The sequence below is a fragment of the Camelus ferus genome, chromosome 7, assembly GCF_009834535.1.
Source record: "Camelus ferus isolate YT-003-E chromosome 7, BCGSAC_Cfer_1.0, whole genome shotgun sequence".
Taxonomy (NCBI): domain Eukaryota; kingdom Metazoa; phylum Chordata; class Mammalia; order Artiodactyla; family Camelidae; genus Camelus; species Camelus ferus.
Window position 1 is genome coordinate 60017986 of NC_045702.1, and position 26257 is coordinate 60044242.

Below are 26257 nucleotides of genomic sequence, written 5' to 3' on the forward strand. Positions count from 1 at the left end.
TCTACTGGCCTTCCCATCTATACTGGGTTATTCTGTTTTCCTTGTATTCTTTCTTTGCCGTTGTCACACACTCTAGATCAGAAGTTTTCTTTCTCATGTTTGTTCTACACAGAGCTACTAAAGATCTCACGTATCAACACGGTCTGCGGTACTACTGTGCTCACAAAAAGGCAGTAAGAAGGCTCTCCAGACTGGGTGTCTTCTCAAACCATCACAGAAGAAGACCAGATCTGAGGACTGCAGAAGGTGAGTGGTGCATCCTACGCAGAGGAAAGCATGGACAAAGATGGAGAGCTAGGAAAGGGAATGGCCAGTCTGTGGGACAAGTAATTGGGTATAAATGGAACACTCCACACAGAAGAAGATGGAGGACGATGAAGATGGACGTGCAGTCAGAGATGAGATCCCAAAAGCTGAGTGGTCCCAGTTTGCACAGAGGCAAGGGAGTTCCCCAGATGTAGGACTGAAAGTCCTACAACCGGGAAAGCCCCAGGAAAACCTGGACAGGCTGATCACCCTACAGCCAAAGGTCTGCTATGCCCTGCTTTAAAGTGCTCTGAACTTCTCTGTAGGCAGCAGGAAAACACTGAAGGATTCAACCAAGTGCAAGTGCAATCATTCATTCCTAGCACGTGATACACACAGCCTTTTTAAACATGGTTTGCAACCTACTGGTGAATTACAAAGTCAAGTTAGTAGTCACAGGTAGCAATGTTTGTGATTAACAGAACTACTGGAATGCACTGCACATGGTAAGGACAACTGTTGTTTCATGACACTTTGTTTTGGATACACACACATTCATTGTTACCCATTTTTATTATGCATTATTGTTAGTTGCAGTTAAAAGAGTTTGAAATATATTGGGCTACATCAATTGTAAGATTAATCAACTTTAAATTACAAATTTATCTCTACCTTTGTCTTTTCTCAGCCAACATTTTGCATGACAGCACACCCACGAACCATCACGATATTTGCACAGTACACTGAGGTGAACGGAGAAAGCTGTTCACAACCACAGGCGTCTGACCTGGGCTCTGAAAGCCAAGAGATTAATATCTGGGTACACACGTAACTTGCAATCCGTCTGCAGGGCACTGGTGAGGATGCACTACAACAAAGTGACCAAAAGCAAGCTCAGCAACATTTGTTTAAGCCTTGCAGTGAAAGAAAGTGAAAAAAAATACAAAATAAGTCCCTGGATACTTCAAGGCACCAACACATCAAGATGGATGTACTGGCAATGACTATCCCGCTTTTCCAGCTACCCTAGTATGCCCAGAAGAGTGCAGAAAATCAGTACTGTCACACATGCAGGACCATGGCATATTTCCTGCAGACCACGTCAGCACAAATGTTGAATGACCCTAGGATTTGGATATTTGCCATTTGTCTCCTCAGCACAACCTTTATATTCCTCTTAGGAAGCAAATACCCATCTGAAAAGCTTGGCTGCAGAGTCCCGAGCCTGGCCAGCACGCCACATTCTGCACATGAATGGATAACTCAGTGGAATGAAGCAGTATTCAGAAGAGATTTCTCAACTAGTCCTAAAAGGCTTAAACCCTTCCCATACTCATGTGCATTTTTTTTTAATTTAAGGCTTTTTTAAAATTTAGCTAGAGTCAGTTTCAACCATCTGTCTCTTTAAGTGAAAATAGGAGGCAGGCTTGCATATATGAGCTTTTGAAGAAAACCAATTTTGGCAGAAAAAATTACAGTGGAAGAAGAATTGTATCTCCACTTTCAAGACCATGGTAAGGGATAATAAAACATCCAAAGTAAGGAGGAACTTACATGAACACATCTATCTCCTTTTCTACCTGTTAGGCTGCCCCTATTCCTTGACTGAAATCACTGCCACCCAGTCACAGCCCTTGGGAAGCAGCAGAATAGAGACATAAAAGTGATTTCCCAGATTTGAGTGACATTAGGAGTGGGGGAGACAATAGTAGGAAGTCTCTAAAAATTTGGAAATAATGGGAAAAAAGCATGGTCACTTTCTGAAAGTTGAACTAGACCTTATCTTCAAAGACAGGACATCTCCCAAGTCAAAACTATGACACAAAGCACCAAACCATCAAAGCCAGGATAGACCAAAGGCAATGGAAAACTACCACATAATTAGCAGTGAACAACTGTAATCCTGTTACAATTAAAGGAGAATGAAGTCTTAAATGACAGGGAAAGGGGTGTGTCCAGGGAAACAGATGCCCTGGCCAGCTGATATCGTCTTTCCTGTGCATCTGTTAGGAGAGTCACCATGATGGCGCCAGGCGACCACCCTGCAGCACCAGCTGTGACAACTGCTCCCCATGCTCTGGCTCCATATATATCCAACCTTCAGTCTTTGACACTCCCGTTAAAGGCAACTCCAGCCTTCCGGTTAACTCTAAGCAAAAATCTTGGAGTCATCCCTGATTTCTCTTTCTGTCAAACCCCACAGGTCCATGAGAAAATTATTTGGGCTCTACTTTCCAAGCATTTCCAGAATCTGTCTACTTCTCACCACCTCCCCTGCCATCACCCTGTCCAAGACACCATCATCCCGCATCATATTATTGCAAAAACCTCTTAAAGGTCTCTTGTTTCTACCCTTGGCCTCTCTTACAGTCTATTCTCAGCTGCAACAGTAATTCATTAAAACACCAGTCAAATCATGTCACTTCTCTGCATAAAGCTCTCCAGTGGCTCCCATCTCCAAGTAAAAGCCTGAGACATGCAATGGCCTCTGTGGCTCTACACAGTCCAGCCCTGTTACTTTTCTAATCTCACCTCCAGGCACACTTACTTGCTGTTCTTCTAACATATCAAGTATAACACCTCCCAGGACTTTGCATCTACTGTTCCCTCTGCCTGATACACGTCCTCCCCCGTAAAGAATCTGAATGATTTGCTTCTTCAAAATTCAGTTCAAATTTCATCTCACTGAGGTCTTACTTGATCACTCTACTTACAAGAAAAAAAAAAAGAAAAACTACTCCCCCAAGGGACACGCATTCCCAGGTCCTTCCCACTGCTTTATTTTTTCCCTTATGTGTTACCACCTAACGTATTCTGTAACATACTTAAGTATTTCTCATTGTTTTCCCCTCCTCCTAGCTCCAGCGAAGGCAGAGATTTTGTCTGTATTGTTGACTGATGTGCTGCCAGTATCTAGTGATTGGTGCATAATAGATATTCAATGAATACTTGCTGGATGAGCGGACAAATTTGGCTTCAAAAATGTGCCTGAGTGAGCGCCTTCCTCTCTTCCCAGCCTTGTTCTCTATAAAAAGGGTCAAGGCTCCACAGGCTTTGGGATTCTTGTAGGTCTGCTCCCCAGTCCTCCCTCTCCACTGTTCTGCTGTGATCTGATGTCCTCAGTTGCCACATCATTTCCACACCTAGATTCTGCCTCCCTTCCTGGCCCTTTTGAACATATTACCTAATTAGACCACCTGCTTTATTTGTCAATGCCCATATGACCTCTGGACTTAACTTCAGGATCACCCTTATTGCCCACAGGCCAGTACTGCCCCAGCCATGCCCAGCTCAGACATCTAAGACCAAGGGCCTAAGAACCCATGTTGTCAGAAGACTGCAGAGTACCAACCCGTAGGCAAGGGCACTGAGATCCATGGGAAGTTAGGTTTCTCCTGGCAAGTTATGTTTGTAGCCTAGTATATACCCTATACTCCCGTTGGCTTATGTGAATTCATCACTAAGTTGCTGGAGAATTCTGGCTACATAAGAACAATCTAATAGCTAGACCCTCAAAACTAAGAGTCAGATCTTAATCCTGTCTGTCTGTCTGTCTAGATGACTGCTGCCTGGCCCTGTCTCCACAGCTGCAACATGACAGCTGACTACAGATAAGACTGTCGGTGCCCAAGAATGCTGCCTGTTCACGTTCTCAGCACAGGAGCATGCACCCACACAAACACGCACGTGCAGTCACCTGACCCCAAATTCCTTTGGCAGATCAGAGCATGCTTCTCCCCACTGTTCTGACCCATGCTGCATAGGGACCCTTTGCAGAAGGAAGTAGAGGACAGAGAGGGAAGGAGTGTTGCAAAAACAATCTTATTTCCAGGTTTTCAGAGGATTTATCAAGAAGTGCCCTCCCAAGTAATAACAACAGTAACGTATTCCTTGTGGAGATCTTACTATGTGCTGGGCACTGTTTTAAGTCTTTTCCGTGTGTTACCTCATTTAATCTTTTATTAGTATTCCAATCGGGAGAGGCAGAACTCAAACCCAGGAAGTCTAGGCTTTAGACTTCCTTAACCATCATTACACTAATATATAAAAGGAAAAAACAACAACAGAAGTCTATGAAATTCACTTTTTCTGTAATAAATATGCTTAATGTACAGGAAACTGTGTTTTCACAGGTTAACTTTCGCTCGCTTGTTTGTGATCTGTCCCTCCTTATCCCTGGAGAGCAGAGACTTGGGCAGTCTTGGTCACAGCTGAATCTCTGGTGTCTGGAACAGACCTAGGAGGCGCTTATTAAATACAATGGTCATCCTTTTGTCTCTTCTGGTTTTCCATTTTCTTTCTTTTCAGATATAAAAAAGGGGCAGAGTCATGATCTGAACAATGAATTACATGACCTACCTATCCATAAATATTTGTTGAATAAATAAATTATCTGAAAATAGAGTCTGTCTCAAAAAGCTTGTAATATAGTAGGGTCTGAAAACACCAGCTCCATCTCAAGGGAGAACGGGGTAAGTACGTGATAAAGGTTTAAAGCCAGAAGGACAGGGAGCAGGAACCGGAGGAGGCAGGGGCTTCAGGAAGGAGGGGCCACAAGAGCCTGATCTGGAAATGTGTGTGGAGTGTGAGGAGGCCAGGGGAGCATTTCCCGTGGAAGGAGAGTGGGCCTGAGTAAAAGGGCAGAGGCAAGAGGCAGCAGCCATGTTTGGGGAATGGAAAACAGTTCAACCGGACTGTAGGGTGTGGTCAAACGGCCCGAGGGGTGCGGGCAGAGACAAGCTGGAAGCGTGTGTGTTTGGTGCTGTACTCTCCAGTCTTAATGGACCCAGGTCAACTGTTTCTGCCCTTTGGTTTTGCCTCGCTTCAGAAGAAAATTATTTATTTTTAAAACACACATAAGGGTCTTGAAGAAAATAATACAACATTTCCATGTTAAACCAATTCAATCCATTCAAATGTGTTAAGCAATGCAAACAACGAGAATGAACACTTCCCTTACATATCACGCCTTTGCTGTATATAATGAAAAAGTGAGAAATTAAGTGCTCAAAACAGACACCTTAGCATCTGTAACACATTCTTTGCATAATATAAGCATTGAGGGTGGAAACTCTATTCCCTAAGTAATCTCGTATTTTCCTGTTCTTCACATTGGAAAAGGAATATGGTAGTTGGGGATTTCTGGCATTTGCCACTGAAATGACATAACTGTCTAGCCTCTGCTGTTGGCAGGATGGCTCAGACTTTGAACTTCATCAGGGTACATTAAGAGATTACTGAAAGAACAAATAAATGAGCAAATGAAAGCATGAGCCCTCAAACGCATGATGGTGTGGCCAGTTTAGAATGAAGCTGGATCCAAGCATTTTTGTTTGTTTGTTTGTTTGTTCTTAACGGTTGTCACAAGCTGTTAAATTTCCTTCAACCTGGCCTGACACTGCTACAGCACTCCTTCTGTTTGGCAAGAGCTTAAGGAACATTTGCTGAAAGAAGGAATGAATGAATGAATGAATGTTATGATTTGAATAGTTACATGGGAAAGGAAGTAGACAGAGATTGTCATGTTTATTTTTCTAGTCTGGCACCTGCCCTCTTATTTATGTGGGCCCCAAGTGAATGGCAAAACCTGGCCAGAGATAAGGGTGATGCAAGGCTCTATCTAATATACAAAATTAGAGCTTCTTAAATTTGGAGGAAAAGTAAAAGTTTACCAGAGGAAATCTCTGGTCTCACCTCTCACTGGTACAATAATTCTTTCACAGAAAATCTGCACTGAACTCACTACCTTATAGGCAGTCCAGCCTATTTTTTCAAACAGCTTGGAGCAACCAAAGGTTCTCTCCATCATATTGATACGAATTCTTTTTTCTAGAAGTTAGGGCTACAATAGATAGGTGTCCTCATATCTCTTTGCCAAACATAGGGTCCTCATGTCCACCCCTTCACCTGCTTACAGCTTACAAGCTCTCTGCAGCATCACCTCAAGTTCATCCACTTTGTATTCAAGAAGTAGTGGGAGGGAAGGAGAGCCAAAGAAGAGAGAGGGGAGAGAGGGTGTGCATTTGCCAAGATGGACCACACAGCCTCCCTTCCATCGTAACAGTCTCTAGCTCATCAAGCCTTTACCCGTGGTTCTGGTCCCAAGCACATGGACTTTTTAACTTTCTGGATTCAAATAAGCAGAATGCCCCCAGGATTTAGCCACAATGGATTTGCACCATGTTGGATTTCAATTTAACATGACTCTGGAGTGCTGGGAGTCACTATAAGGGGGCTAGGAAATAGGTCCTCAGCAGACCTGAATTCCAAGATTAGAATAGAGACCAACTTGACATTCTAGAGGTCTCTAGACTAAGCTTGCCTCACAGGCCAGGAAAATGCTAACTGAGCATCTGGCCCTTACAATGCACTTAGCCCAAGCCTGGCACTGATCTGCTGGGCACAGAAAGAAATGTTCAGGGGAGGGTATAGCTCAAGTGGTAGAGCACATGCTTAGCATGCACAAGGTCCTGGGTTCAATCCCCAGTACCTTCTCTAAAAGTAAATAAAGAAATAAACCTAGTTACCTCCCTCCCCCACCTCAAAAAAATAAATATATTAATTAAAAAAAAAAAAAAAAGAAAAGAAATGTTCAACATGAGCCTGACTCAGGAAGGCAAGGCTTTCAGAATCCTAGGAATTACCAAGCACACGTTCATTGTGGGCCCAGACACTCAACAAGCAATGCATGCGAGGAAGTCAATGTTTGTACTAAACACACCAAACTGATCCAAGGGGAAACACTTAAATCCTGTTAAAAAATGAAAAAGTTAAGTGGGATTTATTCTGTCAAACCTCATCACCAAGGGACTACTATCCCAATCAGTCTTGTTTTACAAATGAAGAAAATGAGGTACAGGGAGGCAAAGTAACTAGTCAAGGTCACATAGCTAGCAAGTGGTGACACCGGGATTTGAACTCTGGTCCCAGAGGTCATGCCCTCATACGACCTCTCAATCACTGTTACGAATTGTTCTGGGATCAAATCAGGCCCAAGCACAAAAGAGGAAGAATGAAGATAACACATCAGTACAAATAGTTTTGCCTGGTCAACACTGGTGTCTGGTCAGCCTGCACATTCAATGAAGTGATTATTCACTTAATTATTAGTAACTTCCCTTGTTTGAACCCCTGTTGTACTTGGTTACACTTCTATCAGGTGTTTATCACATTTCCCTTTATATGATAACCATGTGATAACATAAAACCGCAGGTTACGGGTATTAAACTTTTCTATTCTTCTCTGCTTAGACATCAGTCATTAAGGTCTATGCCTTGTTCATCTTCATGTGCTCACGAAGCACTAAGTCTTGCTCGCGGTTGGCACTCCACAAGTACTAAATAAATGTTCTTGACTTGAACTGAAAAACTACTGAAGGAAGCTAATTTTCACCCCTACACATATTTCTTTGATTCATTATCAGTAAAATCTAGACTTGTGAGCCTACTAATTCCAGGACCCTGTTATTACTCAAGATGCTAAAATCATTCAAGTGCATTTTATATTCTAAATGGACATCCTTTCAGATGCTGCTAAAGTTGGATGTTGAAACCACTATATGTGTGGTTAACAAGTCTCAGTGGGTTTCCTAGAGATGTCTTTTAGAATCTGTGGTGAGTAGCACAAATAGGCACAACTCAGGCAAGTCCCTCCCTTCCATAGTCATTTGGGTTAAACACAAAAATTCCTGTTGCCCTCCTCCAGGACTATGCTTACCAACTCCTTTGTAGTCAAGCAAGGTCATCTGATTTGCTTAGGCTAATGAAATGTGAGGGACTGGGGCATATACATCAAGATGAAGCCCTTCTCAGCATGTCTCTGAGTGAGTATGGTCAACAGAGCCCCTGACTGACTCACACTAGACGTGTAACATGAGTGAGAAAAACCTTTCATTGCGTTACTCTGCTGAGGCTTGGGAGTTGCTTTTTATTGCACTGTGATGCAGCCTAACCTGATCTATATACACTCCAATGGTCCAGCATTCTGGTTACTTATCACCTTCCTTGATCTGGTGCTGGCAGCTGCAAGTACCCCTCCTTTACCATCCCCTCCCAAGCTCGCTGTGGCGTGCCCTCTGAACAGGGTGTCATAAAGAGTCTCTCCTTGACCAAACCTTAGTCAGGTTCCTCTGAGTGTTTTCCAACTAGGCCTTGTCTGTGGTAGGCATGTTCTCAAGAGCCCAGTTTCAGCAAGAGTTGTGCTAAGTAGTTTAGCCAGAATCCCCCACCCTCAATATCTGATCACCAAATACCTGACTGATATCAGATTGGGTCCCTCATGCCCCACCATCTCCCAAGTGCTAGCTAATCACCTTGATCTGCCTTTAGCAAGAATCTTATTAAGTCCGTTTGGCCTGAATCCTAGCCCTTAACGCTGATGCTGCCTCTTAATAATTTTCTGTCCCCAGACCCCCACTCTGCCACTTGGGTATAAAGTCCCACTTTTCCTTATTGTATTCCGAGTTGAACACAATCTTTCTCCCCTGTTGCAAAACCCCATTCCAGTGGCCCTGACATCTATCATGATCGTCCCCCTGAATAAAGCTTGCCTTACCACTTCTTTAACAAGTGTCATGAATAACTTTTTCTTCAAAAGGTATAAAAACTAAGAAAGCACTAAGAGTCACTATTAACCACCTGGGTGCCAGAACATGTGTCCTGGTTAAAGCAACTTTCATTCTGAATTTTCCCCAGAGAGTTTACGAAATCCTCTTTTCCATGTACTGCCTGGATCTACCTTGCAGCGTTTAGGAAGGAAATGGTGGTGTTGACAATGGTAAGGGATTTAAAAAAAAAAAAAACAAAAACAAAAAAAAAAACGGGACAACAGGACCAAAATGGAGTCACATATTCTAAGCCCACGTCACCAAACCAAACCTTGATATCTAACTTAATTGCAGTTTCAACCTCTCCAGGGAGCAGAATCTTAAACTAGTCAATCTGTAATTACCTGATGAGTACCAGCAAGGTAATCTGTCTTATGGACATTTGTCATCTCCTAAAGGAAGTTGACCATGCCACAAATAACCCACTCTTTTGCTAGTAACTTCCTTTTCCTGTCCTCTTCTGCCTGTAAAGGTCTTTCATTTTATACAGCTCTTTGGAGTTCCTTTCTGTCTACTAAATGGGATATAGCCTGATCCATGAATCGTTGAATAAAGCCAATAAGATCTTTAAAATTGGGGCAGGTGCAGGGGAGATCTTTTAAATTTACTCAGTTGAATTCTGTTTTTTAACAGATTTGGTGGCAGCAGTGGAATCCAAATGGAACTTCTGACTGCTTTAGGGACAGTGAGAAACACAGGCATGGTACTCACAAATCCTTTCACTTCCCTGTCTTCTTCCTCATCTTTGAGGGCTATAGGTAAGTTTCTCCTGGTTCTGAGCCCCACTGTCTTTGTACAGAGCTCCCAATCCTTCCAGTCCAGAGCTTAGAGGGTCACCTTGAACTAGCAGATGGTTCCTTCCAGAACCTGAATCTCTTCCCTTGGTTCAACCCACAGTTCCTTATTTGATTGAAATCCCTAGTTCCATGTTGGGAACTGCTGATGGTTCAGTCTGCAACTCCACATTTGACTGGAATCTCCAGCCCTTGGTTCAGTCCCCAGATTCCATGCTGGGAACTGTAGGTAGTTCAGTTTTCAGTTCCCCATTTGTTTGGAATCCCAGTCTGCAGTCCTCATTTGTTGGCATCTGCTGGCTCAGTCCTTCCCCCAGTCCCCAGTTTCACATTGAGAATTGTTAGTGGTATGCACAAGGCCAATCCACAGGAACTTATCTTTGGTTACTGCTGGTGTGTTAATGTGCACATGTGTGTTTGTCTTGTTTTATGTAGATAAAGGTTATTGCTGAGGGAAATCAAAATTGGTGGGCCTGGATAGAGCACTTAAAAGCTGTTAGAGTGCTTGCTACCTAACTCTAAGATTCCTGCACTTTATAAGCTGGTCACAGAATGGCTTAGATTGACACTAGGTCACCGGCCAACCTTAAGAAAACTTTCATCCAACAAGATACACTCTAAAACACCACATAGTCCAGTAGCACATCCCTCTTAGGTATTAATTTGGCTCCAAGTGACCCAAAAAATAGCTTAAAAAAGGGGCGGAGGATCCTTAAGTTCCAATGAGTTGAATATGCCACCGTCTTACACACCTGCTTATTTTATATTTAAGAACTATAGTCCTGGAAGCTGTAGATAGCTACAAAAGTGGCAAAAATCTTACTAAAAGCAATTTAGAATTACAATGGCCATTATGGGGAACATTCCAATTAGATAAGATTGTTCACTGAAGAAGTATGCTTGAAAGCAAAGGCTCCCAATTCAACAAACAGAATGGGATACCTATTTCAATTGGTATGCAGAAGCTTCCATAAAGCTTCAAGATCCCAAAACAGCTTCAATGAAAAATTCACTGCAAAAGGCTAATGAAAAATTGAAGATGCAAGAGGTACTAAAATAAAAGACAGTAATACTGACATGACTCCTACTGCTCCCCTCTCTCCTCCTTTACCTGAGTACTCATGCTCTACCAACTCTCTATCTGAACTGCCTTTCTGCTCCGAACAGTTACCTTTTAAAATAAAGCACACACCCGAGGCTGCAAGAGATCCTCCTCAGATATCTTTCACTCCTGGTCAAAGACTGAACTAAGAACCATAGTTAAAGAATGTCCTAAACCCAGGGAGGACCCCCAAAAGTTTTCTGAAGAATTTAGAGCCCTCAGTGGGGCCAATGACCAGGGCAAGATCTTTATCAGCCTGAGCACATGCTGGTAGGACATGGCAAAGCAGAACGGCGGAACCCTACGGATGATGTTTGAGATCCTCGGTTTTCTACATGGTCCCCTTAGTGCAGAAAAAGCAGGGAAAGTGCAACTGACCTCTTAAAAGCCATTTCTAGAGTCTTCCCTGCCCACAATGACTGGTCTATTATTCAAACATGCAAGCCAAAGAAAAATGAATCTGTGGGCAACTTTAAAGCCCGTCCGGCAGCGCTCTTCCTAAGGCATTCTGGGTACCAAACAACAAGTGGTATCACCCAACCTGCTGTAGCTGCCCTATTTATAAACAGATTATTTCCTGAAATTAGTGGGTGGCTAAAAAGGTAGAAAATAGGATGGGAGGCCACTGGCTTGCTGGTTTGATTGAATTCATAACAACTGCTGAGCCCTTTGAAAGGACTTTGGAGTAAGACTGTAAACAAAGATCTGCCAAACTATTAGCTTTTACAAATATGATAGCTCCAAGGCCAGAGACCCGAAATAACACCTGGGCCTCCCACACTGCAGCCTCCTAGAGGGTCCATCATCAAAACTCCAGCCCAGGGATTGATGTCTCTTGTAATCAACAGGGACACTGGGAAGGAAAAATTGCTCTCAAAGATGCCGTAAAAATTCTTCAACATCAACTCAAATTCTCTCACTTCTACCCTAAAGCGGGCTCTCATATGGGCCCCTCCAAGATTTGACAGGACTCCGAGGGAGTCTCTACTAAACTGCCACTAGTAATTCCTTTAAGTAGCCCAGGGGAAACTAAAATTTAATGGGAAGCCTTGCCAAATTGTGACAGATACCAGAGCTATACTCTACTTTAAACTCCACTCTCATAAGACAACAAATCTCTTGGAGTAAAAAAGAAGTTTCTATAGTGGGTATCTAATAAAATTTTATCTCAACCAGTACAAATGACTCTGGGATCCTTCACTGAAAAACATTCCTTTTTGCTATGTGTACAGTTCCAGTCAACCTATTAGGTAGAGATCTCCTTTCTAAATTAAAAGGGCAAATACATTCTGCTTCTAATGGAGACCTCACCTTAGAATTTCCTGAACAACCTGAACCAGATCTTTTACGTTCTTTACAATCTGTCTTTGATATAGAAGAGGAAGAACTCCAGCAAAAGACCTCTAATTGAATTGAGGTGCCCGAAAAATCGTGGGCTACCGCTAACACTGACATTGGAAGAATAAAAAGTGTAGAGCTGATAAAAATCTCAACAGACATAACTAAACCTCTTCCTAAGATGCCTCAATATCTGTTAAAGCCTGAGGCCATTCAAGGCTTCACACCAATAGCAGAAGACCAGCTCACTCAGGGGCTAACCACTCCCTGCACCAGCTCCTGTAACACATCTCTTCAGCATCCCTGTAGACCCCAACAGCCAGGACCTATCACCTTTACTTGGATATACCTGGACAGTCATGCATTAAGGGTTCACTGAAAACTTTTCTTGTTTTTCCCCTAAATGCTCCCCCAAGATTCATGTACCCTCCAATTCCCCAGGGAAATTAACCCTTCTACAGTATGCAGATGACATTCTGCTATGTTCGGTTACTAAAAAGGTGTCCATAAAAAATAATATGTATTTGCCACACCACTTCCCTGAAAAAGGACATAAAGTCTCCAAGGAAAAACTACAATTATCTCTAGACACTATATATTACCTAGGTCATAATCTAAGCACTGAAGGAATCCAGCTACCTCCAAAAGTAATTAAACTAATCCAAGAATTCCCTAGGTCCACACCCAAGTGACAGCTTTGTAGATTTCTAGGCCTGGCTTGTTACCACAGACTATGGGTTCCTAATTTTTCTCCATTGGCTTCCCCACTCTAAGAACTCCTTAAAAGCTCAGTCCCTGAACCAGTTCCTTGGGAAGATAAAAATTAGTATTCCTTTATAAGACTAAAACAAGTGCACAAGAACTGCCTGCCCCAGAGCTACCCAACTTCAAAAACTTTCACCTTATTTGTGCACAAGAGAGACTGCCAAGCCCTGGGAATGCTCATGCAAGAACGTGGGGAGCATAGGCCTCACGCTTATCACCGCATCCAACTTGAGCCAGTGGCTCATATGGATCCTAAATGCCTTAAGGCAGCAGTTGTCACTGCAAAGTTAGTAGAAGCCTCAGTGGATTTACCCTAGGAAATGACATTTATCTACAGACTCCACACACTTCCCAAAGTCTTCTTAATTCTCAACTGATTCAACATTTCTCTGCAAACAGACTAATCTCCTAGGAGATCCTTCTGCTTTTACTGCCTAAGCTGCATCCTAAACATGACGTCCTTAATCCCAGCATGTTACCACCTCTGCCTGAAGGAGAGCCCCATGACTGCGAGGTAGCAATGTCCCATATCCTGACACCATGTCCTGATTTACAAAATGCCCCTTTGATGAATCCTGATCTGATTTTGTTTGTTGATGGGTCATACTGTAAACAAAACAAAAAAATTTCCAAGCTGGCTATGTTGTTACTACCCAATATGAACTCCCCAATATGAACTTTTGAGAGAGTACATTTCCATAAGCAAAATCAGTCCATCAAGCAAAGACCCATGCCCTTACCAGAGCATGCTAGTTACCAGAAGGACAAATTGTTAATACTTACACTGACAGTCAGTATGTCTAAGGGGTCACCCATGATTTTGGAACGTTATGGAAACAAAGGACCCCACCAGGACCCCAATAAAAATGGAGAAGTAAATGACCTTCTTGTTGCTATTCTCTTACCTTTTGAAAATAGCTGTCATCAAAATTGAGGCTCATACTAAAAAGACTGAACCTGAGCACCAGGGAAATGCCCTAGCTGGCTTTCATTCAAAGGCAGCAGCAACAGAATAAGGTTGTGCCTCATGTGGATGAAGTCCATTCTGCTTCTGTGAAGAATGACCTCCTGCTGCCAGACTTTGCCATCCTAATGTCCTCACAACCGACAACAGTCTGCTTCTGAGTCAGAGCAATCATGATGGGCAAACAATGGTTGTGAACTCAAGGAACAGTCAAGGGCTATGGAAAACCCAAGATGGTACTTCGTTCTTCCCGGATCCCCGGCAAACTCCATTTTTTGGTTTTTTGCATTCCTTCACTGACCATAGTGCAATTAAGATGACTCAAATTAGGAATAAATACTGATGGGGGGGACTTCTATAAAACTGCAAAAATAGGTTACCACTAATATCTGATCTGTCAGGTCCCTGATCCTGGAAAAACTACTTTTGTTCCCAGGGGCTTCAAACCTCCTCCCTCTGTACCCTATGAACACCTGCAGCTGGACTTCATTTAGCTGCCCGTTGGCATGGGTTATCAATATGTTCTTCTTATGGTATGTATATTTTCTGGATAGATTGAAGCCTTCCCCTGCTGCAAGGCTGATGCCTTCACCGTGGCAAAGAAATTTTTAGAAACCATGTTTCCTACTTGGTATGTACCTTCCACAACCTCCAGTGACTGAGTCAACCATTTCACAGGACAAATCATGTAAGCGTCTACAAAACCTTGCAAAATTCTTGGAAATATCACTGTCCCTAACCCCCCTGATCGTCAGGCAAGGTTGAGAGAAGTAACGGATCCTCAAACTTAAAATCTCTAAACTTGCTGAAATAATTGGACTGCTTTGGCCTAAGGTATTGCCTCTGGTTTGCGGACTATTATCAGTATCCTCTTTGGGGAACATAAACTTACTGCACATGAGACAGTCACTGGCAGACAAAGGTCTATTGCTGCACAACTTTCTGTTGATCCCTTGTTATCTCACTCTAACATGACCAGCTACTATAAGTCTTTAATATCTTATGCTGAAGCTTATCACCAACAAATTAAAAAAGCTCTTCCAGATCCCAATTCAGAGGATTCTGTTGGTCACAGTACGGAGCCTGGTGACTGTGTATTCTGGAAACATCATCAGAGGAAGACAGCTCTTGAACCCAGTCAGAAGTGACCTTACCAAGTGCTTCTGACTGCTGACACTGCTGCAAAACTAGAAGCCACTGAACCTTGGGTGCATATCCCAAAGCTTTAGAAGGTTCCACCTGATGTCTGGTCCTGTACAGACACTGGAGATCTGCAAATCAAATTGCCTAGGAAGAAAAGTAGCCAACATCCAGGCAGATTGCTTCCACCAAGATGCCAGATCAAGATTTCATACTTTAAATAAACATAAACCCTTTCTTCTTCCTTTTCTTTCCTTTACTCTGTCATTGGCCCGGAACGATAACACCAACATCTATATCTTCCAGGCCATTGCTAAGGAGGGTAATCTTTCAGACTGTTGCATTTGTCATCAAAATCTCTGATCTGTCCATGATGCTAGAGACTCCCTGGGCTTCCCTGTGACCAATTATTCTTCTATTCTCATTGTCACAACAAACTACAGTTGACTCCCCTTAGAAGGCACTTACAGAGTCCAACTTTTACAGCCAGAATATCTAGTGTTTGTCTTTACTTTTCTCCATGTATGACTCTACTTGTCCAATTAGACACAAATAACTACACAAACTGTAGTACGTATGTACCCCCATGGTTCTTGCAATTATCTAAATCAGATCTTCCCCAGTCATGAAAAGATCTCACCAATAACACCCATCTTTGCAAGGAATTTAGAGCAACTTTTTTATTTCAGGCTAGGAGATTCACCTACCAAATGAACTGGAAACCTGATTCCTGGCTTGAGTGGGCAAATGCAACAATCCTTGCGAATGAATCCATCCACAGTGCCACCCCAGTGACAGCAGTCCGTGCGCCCGCAGGATTTATCTTTGTCTGTGGTGGTTATTATTCTCCTTGGGCCTATGAATGCCTGGATGGCTGGCACATACCTCGGTAATGCCTCTTAGGTTACCCAACTGTGCCCCTAAATGTTCACAGACCAAGACAGCTCACTGATCAGTTCCCCAGAAGTTACATTGTTGAGTTAGAAAAGACCTACCAGCAGGTGTTCATAAATCAGGATTTGCTTCCACTGGCAGGTCCCTACTTCCCTGGTTCAGAGTGAGTACAAAAGAGGCTCTGATCGGGAACCTCTCCTTAATTCTTGAAAATATTGCAGAATCAACTGCTAAAGCAAAGAGCTGCCCAAGAAAAATCCTTAGACTCTCTGGCCAACGTTGTTCTTGATAATAGGATGACTCTTGATTACCATTTAGCTGAACAAGAAGGAAGGTTGTCTGTGCTGCAGCCAACACCACCTGCTGTACCTGTGTTAACACTTCTAGGGAAGCTGCAGTTCAGTCACTGAGCAAGTCGGGTGGCTTAGGAAAGTGACTCCTTCAGTGGGGTCTTTGACTTCTTTGCTTTTGATTGGTTTGGGTCTTGAGGACCACAGCTCTGAAGTGCACGCCAGACATCAGGAATTGTCCTGTTTATGTAACAGTCATAGTAACCTCCCTGGCATGACGTATTCTCTCAAAATCTTTAAATGCATGTTTGCAGCTGCCAACCACCAAGGAAACTATTTCTCTAAGACTGAAATGTCAGAAAAGCCACAAAGAGAATGACCAGCCTAAAAAATGTAAACTATAAGTTATGACCTGTGAATACCACACAGAGGATGAGCAAAAAACCTGTGAGAACTTCAGAGCAACTGGGAGTGGTGCTAATGCCTTAAATTTTGATCATATTTCTCAGTTAAGAGTCAGATCAAAAGGCAGGAATTGGTTAAAAAAAGAGGGAGAGAGAGAGAGAGCAGGCCTCAAAAGGAATCACTTGTGCTAAACTCACATCACCAAACTGAGACTTAACACCTAACTTAATTACAGTTTCAACCTGTCCTAGGACTGGAAACTTAAACCAATCTATCTGAAATTACTGATCAGCACTAGGGAGGTAACCAGCCTCACAGACCCCTGCCATCCCCTAAAGGAAGGTGATCTTGCCACAAACAATCTACTTTTGCTGGGAACTCCCTTGTCCTGCCCGCTTCCGCCTATGAAAGTCTTTCATTTGTACAGCTCTTCAGAGCGCCTTCCTATCTGCTAGATGGGATGTGTCCATCTGTTTTGCTGGGGAAAAAAGAAAAAGCCAATAAGATCTTCAAAACTTTCTCAGTTGAATTTTGTTTTTTAACTGGGATGATGTTTCCAATACCGTCGTCCATCCCCCAAAACAAAGTTCTGCCCAGTTTACTGAGGTAAACAGCTCCGTCTAAGCAGAACATACTTGGGAAAGAGAACGCTCAAAGAGAGATATCTTTCTCCTCCCCTATAACTGCTTGGTAACCCAACTTTTCTATTTACTTTAAACTAAAATCTACAACTTCTTGGCCTTCAAATTTCAGTCATGCATATTTCTTCTTTTTAAAAAACAAGGGGCTCTCAAAGGAAATGAGTACAGTTCCTTCCTTTAAAGTCTACAGCAAAAGGATATGGGATTTCGCCCTTGTTTGATATGCCAATTACTTTTCAGCAGCACTTGAAAAATATTAAAAAGCTTAAAAGAGGAAGCAAGAAAACCTGTGTTCAAAACCCCAGACCTGGCCTTTACAATGTCCCTGGGTGGTCCGTATTTGCACTAGGAGATTTAGTTTGGCATTTTAACTTACGTAAATAGATTCTCACTTTCCTCTGAGCCTGAAAGCATTCAAAGAGAGAAGATCCTCTTTCCAAACCAGCGGTAACCTATACCTTCTGAAAGTGAACAAAGTCACACTTTTCAAGGAAACAAGTAGAGAAGTTTTTTGTTATTCTTTCTTCCACAAAATACACACCAATTCCCACAACCCCTTGCTATTTTGATACCAATGGGGCGGAAAGGGAAACAGGAGATGTGCTTCATTTTAAAAGGGGACGCTGTCAAAACATTCATTCCCCACAGGGCCCGCTACCCTTTCAGCCACTCAAACCCACCAACTACTAAAATCCCACAAGCTGACTCTAAAACAGAATCCCGTGGTCATCCCCTCTACATGGGCTCACTGCAACCTTCAACAACTTGATCAACTTTTAAAGGCTTCCATATGTGCATGACAGGATCCAAACTACTTTCAAAAGGAGAGGACTTCATTCCATTTCAATTACTAAAATTTTCAGCTTGTCAAACAAAGAAATGGGTACTATTTCAGGGCAGAGTGGAAAATCTGTATCCTACAAGGGAAACCAGTTGCAGGCAGAGGATATAAAATACTGTGTCATCATTTATTCATAAGCACTATTTAAAATACATGTGTTTCTCCTGGCTTCATTCTATACCTTAGCATAAAACAGAAATCTGACAATCGCGTCAACATTTCCCCTCCCCCCATCAGAAAGGAACCAAAGTACTGCACTGCTCAGAGGAGAGTGTCAGATCAAAGCCAGATCAAAAGGATTTAGACCAAGGGACTCAAGGAACACACAAGACTCAAACCATCCTACCCATCAGTTCTAGAATGAAAGGTGGTCTTCCTCAAGACCTGCCCGTCCTCCCACAGAAACCATCAATGTGATCCTGATTCACGAAGGCAAGGGGTCTAGAATTCTAGGCATCACCAAGCCCACATTCATATGGAGCCCAGACGTTCCATAGGGACTACATTACAGGAAGTGAATGTTTTACTAAACACATTAAAATAATCCAAGGGGAATGAACTAAATCTTGTAATAAGAGGAAAATTAAGTGGGATTTATTCTGGCTAGTATTTCACAGGTCAACATAGCTTGTTGAGATCTGCCATGTGTAAGACCCTCTGCTGAAAGACACAAGGATGCCTCAGGGAGCCTAGAGTCTAAAAGGAGAAGGAGGCATGCACATAAGCATAATTCAAGATAAAAGAGTTTTTAAAGCATGCCTTTGGTTCAAAGCAGGGCAAGATCACACAGGTCCCTGAGAAGAGAAGGCTGGAGAGTGATATCATGGCTGTTGGATAATAAAAGCATCTTCCACACATTGAGCATCTGTCATGTACTGGACCCAGTATTCTCATTATCTGAAACCCTTAGCATAATTCTGCAAGCCAGGTATTGTTATCCCTACTTCACAGATGAAGAAACTGAGGCTCACACAAGCAGTAAATGGAATACCAGTTTTCTTCTTCCCTTTACCTTATGCTGCCTCTTATATGTTATGCTCTTATTTTCTTGTAGAAGACCAAGGAAATAGACTTAAATTACAGCAGGGAAGATTTCAATAGGAAACCAGAACATCTAAAGCAGGGCTTCTTGCCCTTGGCTGTCCTGTGCATTGTAGGGTATCCAGCAGCAGCTCTTACCTCTTCCCACTACCCACTACAGATGCCTGCAGCCACCCTCTCTCCCCAGATGTGATAACCAAAACTGTCTCCAGACATTGCCCCCTGGGAAGGACAGTCACTCCTGGTTGAGCACTACTGATCTGAAAACACACTGGAACGGGAATATCTCTTACTGTAAGTCACTAAATAGAGGAGAAACAACCATCCACACAGTCACCTGCCTGAGGGCGCAAGATGGGACCAGTGGCTCTGCAGCACCTTCTGGCCTTGCCCACCTTGAGTTTGAACCACAGGTATCATGGACTTCTCCCAGCACTGGCCCCACAGCGACCCGTAACACCCAGCAACCATGCTAGATAAATATGTGCTCTTCACACTGGCATCGTGTGCCCCTGGCATCCGGGAGGCTTTCTGAAGAGTGTGCAGGAATGCAAAGAGCTAATAACATTTTAATTTCAAGACCCAGAGCTTCTTTCTGTAGGTGTTCCAAAAACTGACCCACCAAAAACTGCGTCTGTGGCTGCACAATCACTCAGGGCCTCCTTTCCATCTCCATTTTCACAAAAGCCCTTCTTTCACATTACCGGGGGTGGGAGTTGGGGGAAGGAAACTCAGATCTTACTGTGATGCTTGACCACAAAATTTAAAAATACCCTCTTGTAGAAGAGCTTCTTCAGGTACTTTTAAAATAGAGGTTTGTATAGAATTTAGATTTTAACTGGATTCAAAGAATGATACCAATGTTTTATTTTTAAATGTCAAAGTTTACAATATTCTGGAAATCACATTCATTGTGAATCTTTAAATTTATGATAAAAAACATTAGATGCCAACCTAAAATGTGCGAGGGAGCAGGAGCAGCAAAGTTTGTAAAAACCCTTAGAGGTTATAGGAGAGAAAAAAATGTTGAAGCGAAGGCAAACACACTGGTAACTGTTCCCAGGCCAATCCGCTGATCAAGGGCAGTTATCCTCTACTGTGCCTGAGACTCATTTTTATTATTAAAAATGCCCTTGACTCTAACATAAATTTCTGCTTTGTGTGTTTGCCATACTGACGGCATTAGCTGGTCTGTACCCCAAAATGAAATGAAGTGGGGAAAAATCACAGAATTGAAATGAACTGAAAACTAAAGGGCACATAGGCCATCTGGTAAGCACAGGTCCTCCCAGGATTAAGTACCAAGTTAATGTTCCAGATCACAACGCACGGAGCAGCTTCAGACTCAGCTTTGAAGTAAAAGCATCTTTTCGATGAATAAAGTCTTGCTGCTACCCCTGCAAAATCAACTTCCTGCGCTGTCTAGTTGTAGACTGCTATGCATTTGGTACTCATCAAGATACCTGGCCGCACTTGAGAATCAAATGTGTGGGACATGAGCACAACCCACGGGAAAGCAGGGCTCACTTATCCTCCCTGACATTGAGAAATGTCTCATTTTCTTGCTCCCCTTTGATAACACATTTAAACTTTTCCTATCAGTATGTGAGAGTGTTCTTGAGGAACTCTCCGTCCTGCCACAATAAAGTTACACTAAAGAGAACTTTTTGGCAACCCACATAGAGAAACAATGAGATATGTTGGGAAGAGAATAAACAGACTTTGGAATCTGGCCAACCTGCATTTGAAATCCAGCCCTTCTACTAACTGGCCTCGTGTGGCCTTGACCAAGTGGCTTAATGTTTCCAAATCATCCAATTCCTTGTTTGTCAAAGGATGATAAAAATGTCAGCCTTACACTGGGAAGATTCACTGAAGCCTGAGTGTGAACAAGATAAGTGCGCAGTGAATGGCAAGCAGTGGGAGGGCTGCCTGAGGTCCTAGAGACCTCACTTGGTTGCAGCATGCATTCATGTATGTTGTACCCACCCCTGGGAACTTGAGCGTGCCTCTGTAGTGAAATGTCAACAATGTCCTGATAGCCAAGAAAATTTTTTCTTGGCTGGCTCTAACAGGACAGTTTTGCTTTGTTTCCAACACATTTTAGCAGAGTGGCCTCTGCTCCTCCCCCCACCCCTTTCCTAAATAGTGCACTTAACCAGTGGTTCTTAATCTCTTTTTAGTCACAAATACCCTATTTTTTCCCTAGAAAACTGCATTTTACACAAATGCATAAACTTTTGCATCAATTTATCAGGTTCAGTGACCACCTGAAAACTCTCATATGCCTGCCCTCCATGGTGCCTACAACTCCTGCTTAAGAAGCTTCCTCTAAACAAAGACTCAGAAGATGCTTTATGAACATGTGGCTCCTCAGTTGGCACCTGGCATCTATGTTACAATGCAAGCTTTGCTCTGACATTCTGGTGCCAGGCTTCCTACAGAGAGGAAGCAAAGGAAATAAGTCCTGGATACCGATGAGAAGCTCCCAGACGAGAGGAATCATTTTTTATATGGACCTGGGCAACCGTTTATAAACGTCAAAGAATTAACTTCAATTAATTCTCAAAAGAAGTGAACCCCAGAAGTTCTCTATCCCAGCAAAGTTCCCAAAAGAATATACTGTCTCACATTTTCTAGGGAATGCAGAAGCTGCAAAAATTTCTAGTAAAAAGGGTCCCTAATCAAGGAAACAACTATTTATAAGGTATTTGAGATCTATAAAGTATTATGGGGAATTAGCCAGTTTTATCGAGCAGACAGAATAAATGCAATATATGATTTCAAAAGAGCTGTGGTCCTCCTTTGGGTTTGCCACATCATCCACACCTACCAATCAGCTGGCAAAGAACTATGACTACACTTATGGCTTAAAGAAAATAACAATGGCTCACAGAGAAAATCGGCATCAAACTCAAAAGAAACAGACAAGATCAGCTTTTTTTTTTTCTTTCTCACAGGGATGCTAGCTAAAATGGGTGATTCCTGGTTTTACAGTCAAACCTGTTGAATCCTACCTCTGCTATGTATTAACTATGACCTGAGTATGTCACTTAACTCAGTTCTATCATCTGTAAAATATAGATAATAAGGTTTACTTCATAAGATTAATATAGAGATTAAAATAATGCAAGAAAAGAGCCTAGTATTCAATATACGAAAATTAACCAATATAACTCTCCTATAGAAGAGTCAGACTGCCCGGGTTCAAATCCTGGCTCTACAACTTATTAGCTAAACAATTTTCAGGAAGTTACTTGACATCTTTGTGTCTTAGTTGGCACCTGTCAAACGGGATTACAAATAATATCCACCTCAGTAGATTTTTGTGAGATTTTATAAATTAATCCATGAGAAGTAGCTTAAAATGCAATGCCTAGTCAAGTGCTCAGTATATTTTAGTAAATGTATTGGTAATGTAATACATGTAGCAGAGGCAGTGAAATATACTTAGTAAATGAGTTGAGCATGGTAAAGTGCTCAATATATTATTAACTTTTGTTTTATTTGATGGGGTAAAGTATAGGGAGAACAAAGTGATGAGGGGATATACTTAAGTCTGCAGTGGATATGGGTGACCTTTTCATTTGATGCTATTAAGTGACAGAAAGAAATAGGGTGACCAGGGAGGATGAGAGGCCCATTGAGGCAATGAACAGTTGATGAAGCCTATGCACACTGTCTGGGCTAAGAGACATGGCTGGGTTTAAAAACTTAGCACATATTTTGCAAGACTGGTCTATACCGCTGTTCTAAATATGAACAGAACAGCACCCAGGCTAGATCTCCAAGAATTACTTGACTCAGTACTAGAGTCAAGGGAAAGGCTCATTTATTAAATGTAGACTCTGCTAGGAGTGTTTGGGGAAGTAGAAGGAGTGGGAAGAAAGTTCATAGAGCCCCTTCTTAGACATAAAACATGATGACAGAAATGCCTGGTGACTTGCTCTTACCAGCTCAGTTCATCAGAAACTAGGGGACCAGGACCACCACTGTCAGAATTCTACCTCATTTTTCTGTAGGTTGAATTTATTTTCTCCGGCCATGTCCCTAGCAGTGATTATACCCAATGATATAGAACTTAAACCACCAGAAAACTACAGGACATGTTTTCAGTAGGAGAGTTGGGAAGGCTGGGTGTGGGGAGGGGCTAACCCATTCCTCTCCTCCAGGGCACTGTGCAGCAGAGGCTCAGAAACTCTGAGGTCCACAGGGAGAAGCAGCAGGTGCATTGGTGCCTGAAGCTCGAGACAGGGAAGAAAAAGAGAGATATGGGCCAAAAACTGGGCCCAGAGCTGGACAGGCTGAAAAAAAGCCTACATTGGGCCCACCCCCACCATATTATCTAAACATCCCCATAGTGGTGCTAGAAGATCTCTAAAAGAAACAGCTCTTGGAGCTTTGGATCTTCAAACCTTAAGAAATACTGGGGAATTGGTTCTAAGAGAACATTTGATTATTTAGTGGTAGGAGTGTATGCTTTTATTTCACTAAGAAACACAGTCAGAAAAGCAGAGTTTGGGTCCTTTTTATAAACACCAAGACTTCTGGAGAAAATCTGGCATTTTAAATAGTCAAAGGAATTATTAATCACATTCTCATTAGTACCCTCAGGACACAACTTGTACTGAATGCTCCATTTCAAATTTACTAACAATGATCAATGTCTTTCTCTATAATTTCCGCAATGAAAATAGATACATAGGCTACACCCATATCTGTGCTAATCTTAGCCATATGATGTCTTCTGCAGTTACCATGTCTTAGGGTTAGCTATGCTTTCTGTATATGGAAGCAATTTTGCATAACCCTGACTACAATAAGTCTACAATGCCCTCTTGAAAGGCATTCCAGGCAAGAAAATGGCTGGCTACTTGTTCTGCTCCTTACCTAGATGTGGGAAAGGCCAGGATAACTAATATATTCCATCTTCTGCATTTTGTTGAGTCTCTGATTTCCTAAGTAATTTCCTGTCCTGATCCTGGGTTTCTGTTTATTCTGATTACCCAAGGTACAAGTCATGAGACTCCTGCACACTCAGTTCCCATCAGCGCCGCCAGGATCACTGCCCTTATGATGACAACGCACTGATTTGTAAGGCCAGAGCGATTCCGGAGTGGGAGTGGGGGAAGGAGAGCCACGCGGCCGCGAAGGTGTTTACGAAAACACATCCCCTCAGCCACACTTTTTTTTGCAGCAGTGGGAGAAACTGGTACCTTCTTGCGTGAGTGTTTAATTAATGACCTGCTGGAAGTGCATTCGTTTTCTCGGACTTGGCGGGTAGCAACAGCATCTAAGAGCTTTGCAGACAGCTGAAAATGTAGTCAAAAAGCATCCTTTCCCCTCCCTCTGCAGCTCCCCCCTCCCCTAGGAGCCGTCAGCTGGTGGCCCAGAGGGGTGCGGATTTCACCGCCGCTAGCCTTCTGCTCCCCAGGCGAAAACCGAAGCGAGGCGCGCTGGGACGCCCTTCCCAGCCTACAAGGTGGACGACAAGGTGATGACACCACGACTCTTCCCCCTCTACCCTCGCCTCTCAGCTCTGCCGGGGGAGCTGAGACAGGGGGCTGCCATAGGGGGCTGCCGCTTTCGGGCGCCGCGGAGCACGCAGGAGCCCGGGGAGTGGGCAGAGGCCAGGGTCCGGCTTCGGCTGCAGCGGCCGCACTAGTGTCCCGCAGCTCCCAGCGCCGACGACCCCCGGGCGGGGAGGGTTGAAAGGGGCGGGGAGGTGTGGGCCGGGAGAGCGCGACCCCCCTCCTGTTTACCTGGATGCGGGCGGCGGCAGCGGAACTGGGCTCGCGAGCGCAGCGGTGGCTCCCGAGCGGCGGTGGCGTCAGCACCCGAGCGTTTCCAGAGGGAGACAGGCTCGGCCCGCGCAGGATGTGCTGTCTCACGCTGCGCTGGCCGCTCGGCTCGCGCTCCTCCGGGACCAGGCACTTCCTCTCTCTCCCCGAGCCTGACACTGACAGCTCCCCGCGAGCACCCAGTCTGGGGCTCGCCCCGCCCCCGGCCCACGCCCTCCACGCCCCGCGCTCCTCCCGCGGGAGGGCCCTGCGCACCCGGTCTCTCAAGGAGCGGGTGACGCCCGCTCAGAGGCTGGTGGCTGCAGGAGTCCTGGGGAGGTCAAGGTCAATCCGTCTATCCCTATGCCATCGGCGGGACTCACCTAAGTGGCTGCAAACTGAAGAGCTAGGATGGAAGCTCCTGCTGACACGGCAACACGCAACAACTTTCACTCCCTGACAACTACTTTAGGTTATTTAAATAGAAATAGAGAAAGCTCGGGTCCATCTGCTACACACAAAGACATAGATTTATGCTTAGTTTTTCCGAGAAGAAAAAATATATATTTAGCTTGCCTCCATAACATTGCTACTTAAAGTCCTAGCTTTTAAAAATCTGGACAACAGTATCCTCCATATGCTAAGTGAAATACATCAGAGAAAGACACATACCATATGATATCACTTATATGTGGAATCTAAAAAATATAAGGAACTAGTGAAGATAACAAAAAAGAAGCAGACTCACAGATACGGAGAACAAATTAGTGGTTACCAGTGGGGAGAGGGGAGGGGCAGTATAAAGGTAGGGGATTGAGAGGTTAACCCCTGTGACACATCCCTTCTACCTCACCATCAACCACTCAGCGAATTGTGCATGAGCTGATCACATATCCTAGGACTCCCCTCCCTCACCTTGCCTTTAAAAACATTTTCCTGAAGCCTACTGGGGAGTTCCGGATTTTTGAGCACTAGGTCTTCTGGACTCCTTTTTTTTTTCTTGTATAATGTCTTACAATAAACACTGCACTTTCTTTCACCACAACCAAGTGTCAGTAGATTGGCTTTACTCCACGTGGGTAAGCAGACCTAAGTTCAGTAACAATTACATATCCACTATACTTCTGTTTAAAAAAGAACATATGAAAAATAAAAATAAAAATAATCTGGGTAACCATTCTTGGACTGCCCCCAAAGCTCCCTAATAGCTAAGTTTTAAGGGACAGAAATGGAGTTTGGGGTTCTAATCAATGCAGGTTTGGTACCATTTTTAGGTCAGCTTTTCGTCATGTGTCATTGTACACATTAGAATGAAAGTAGAGAACAAGCACTGTATCTTATTCACTGCAGTATCCCCAGTACCTACAATGGTGTTTGATGCATAATAGGTGCTCAATAAATATTTTTGGC

At 43.3% G+C, this 26257-nt stretch overlaps 1 protein-coding gene across 3 annotated transcripts in view; it reads right to left on the reverse strand.

Moving 5' to 3' along the window:
- Positions 1-26257, reverse strand: part of DYNC1I1 (dynein cytoplasmic 1 intermediate chain 1) — a 378042-nt gene that overhangs the window by 275101 nt on the left and 76684 nt on the right. For 2 of the 3 annotated variants that reach the window (XM_032483976.1, XM_032483975.1), the window contains exon 1: positions 24830-25033. The exons of the other annotated variant lie outside the window; for it this stretch is intronic. The gene's annotated coding sequence lies outside the window, so the exon portion shown is untranslated. Of the gene's footprint in view, positions 1-24829; positions 25034-26257 lie in introns of those variants that run through there. 3 annotated transcript variants of the gene reach the window in all.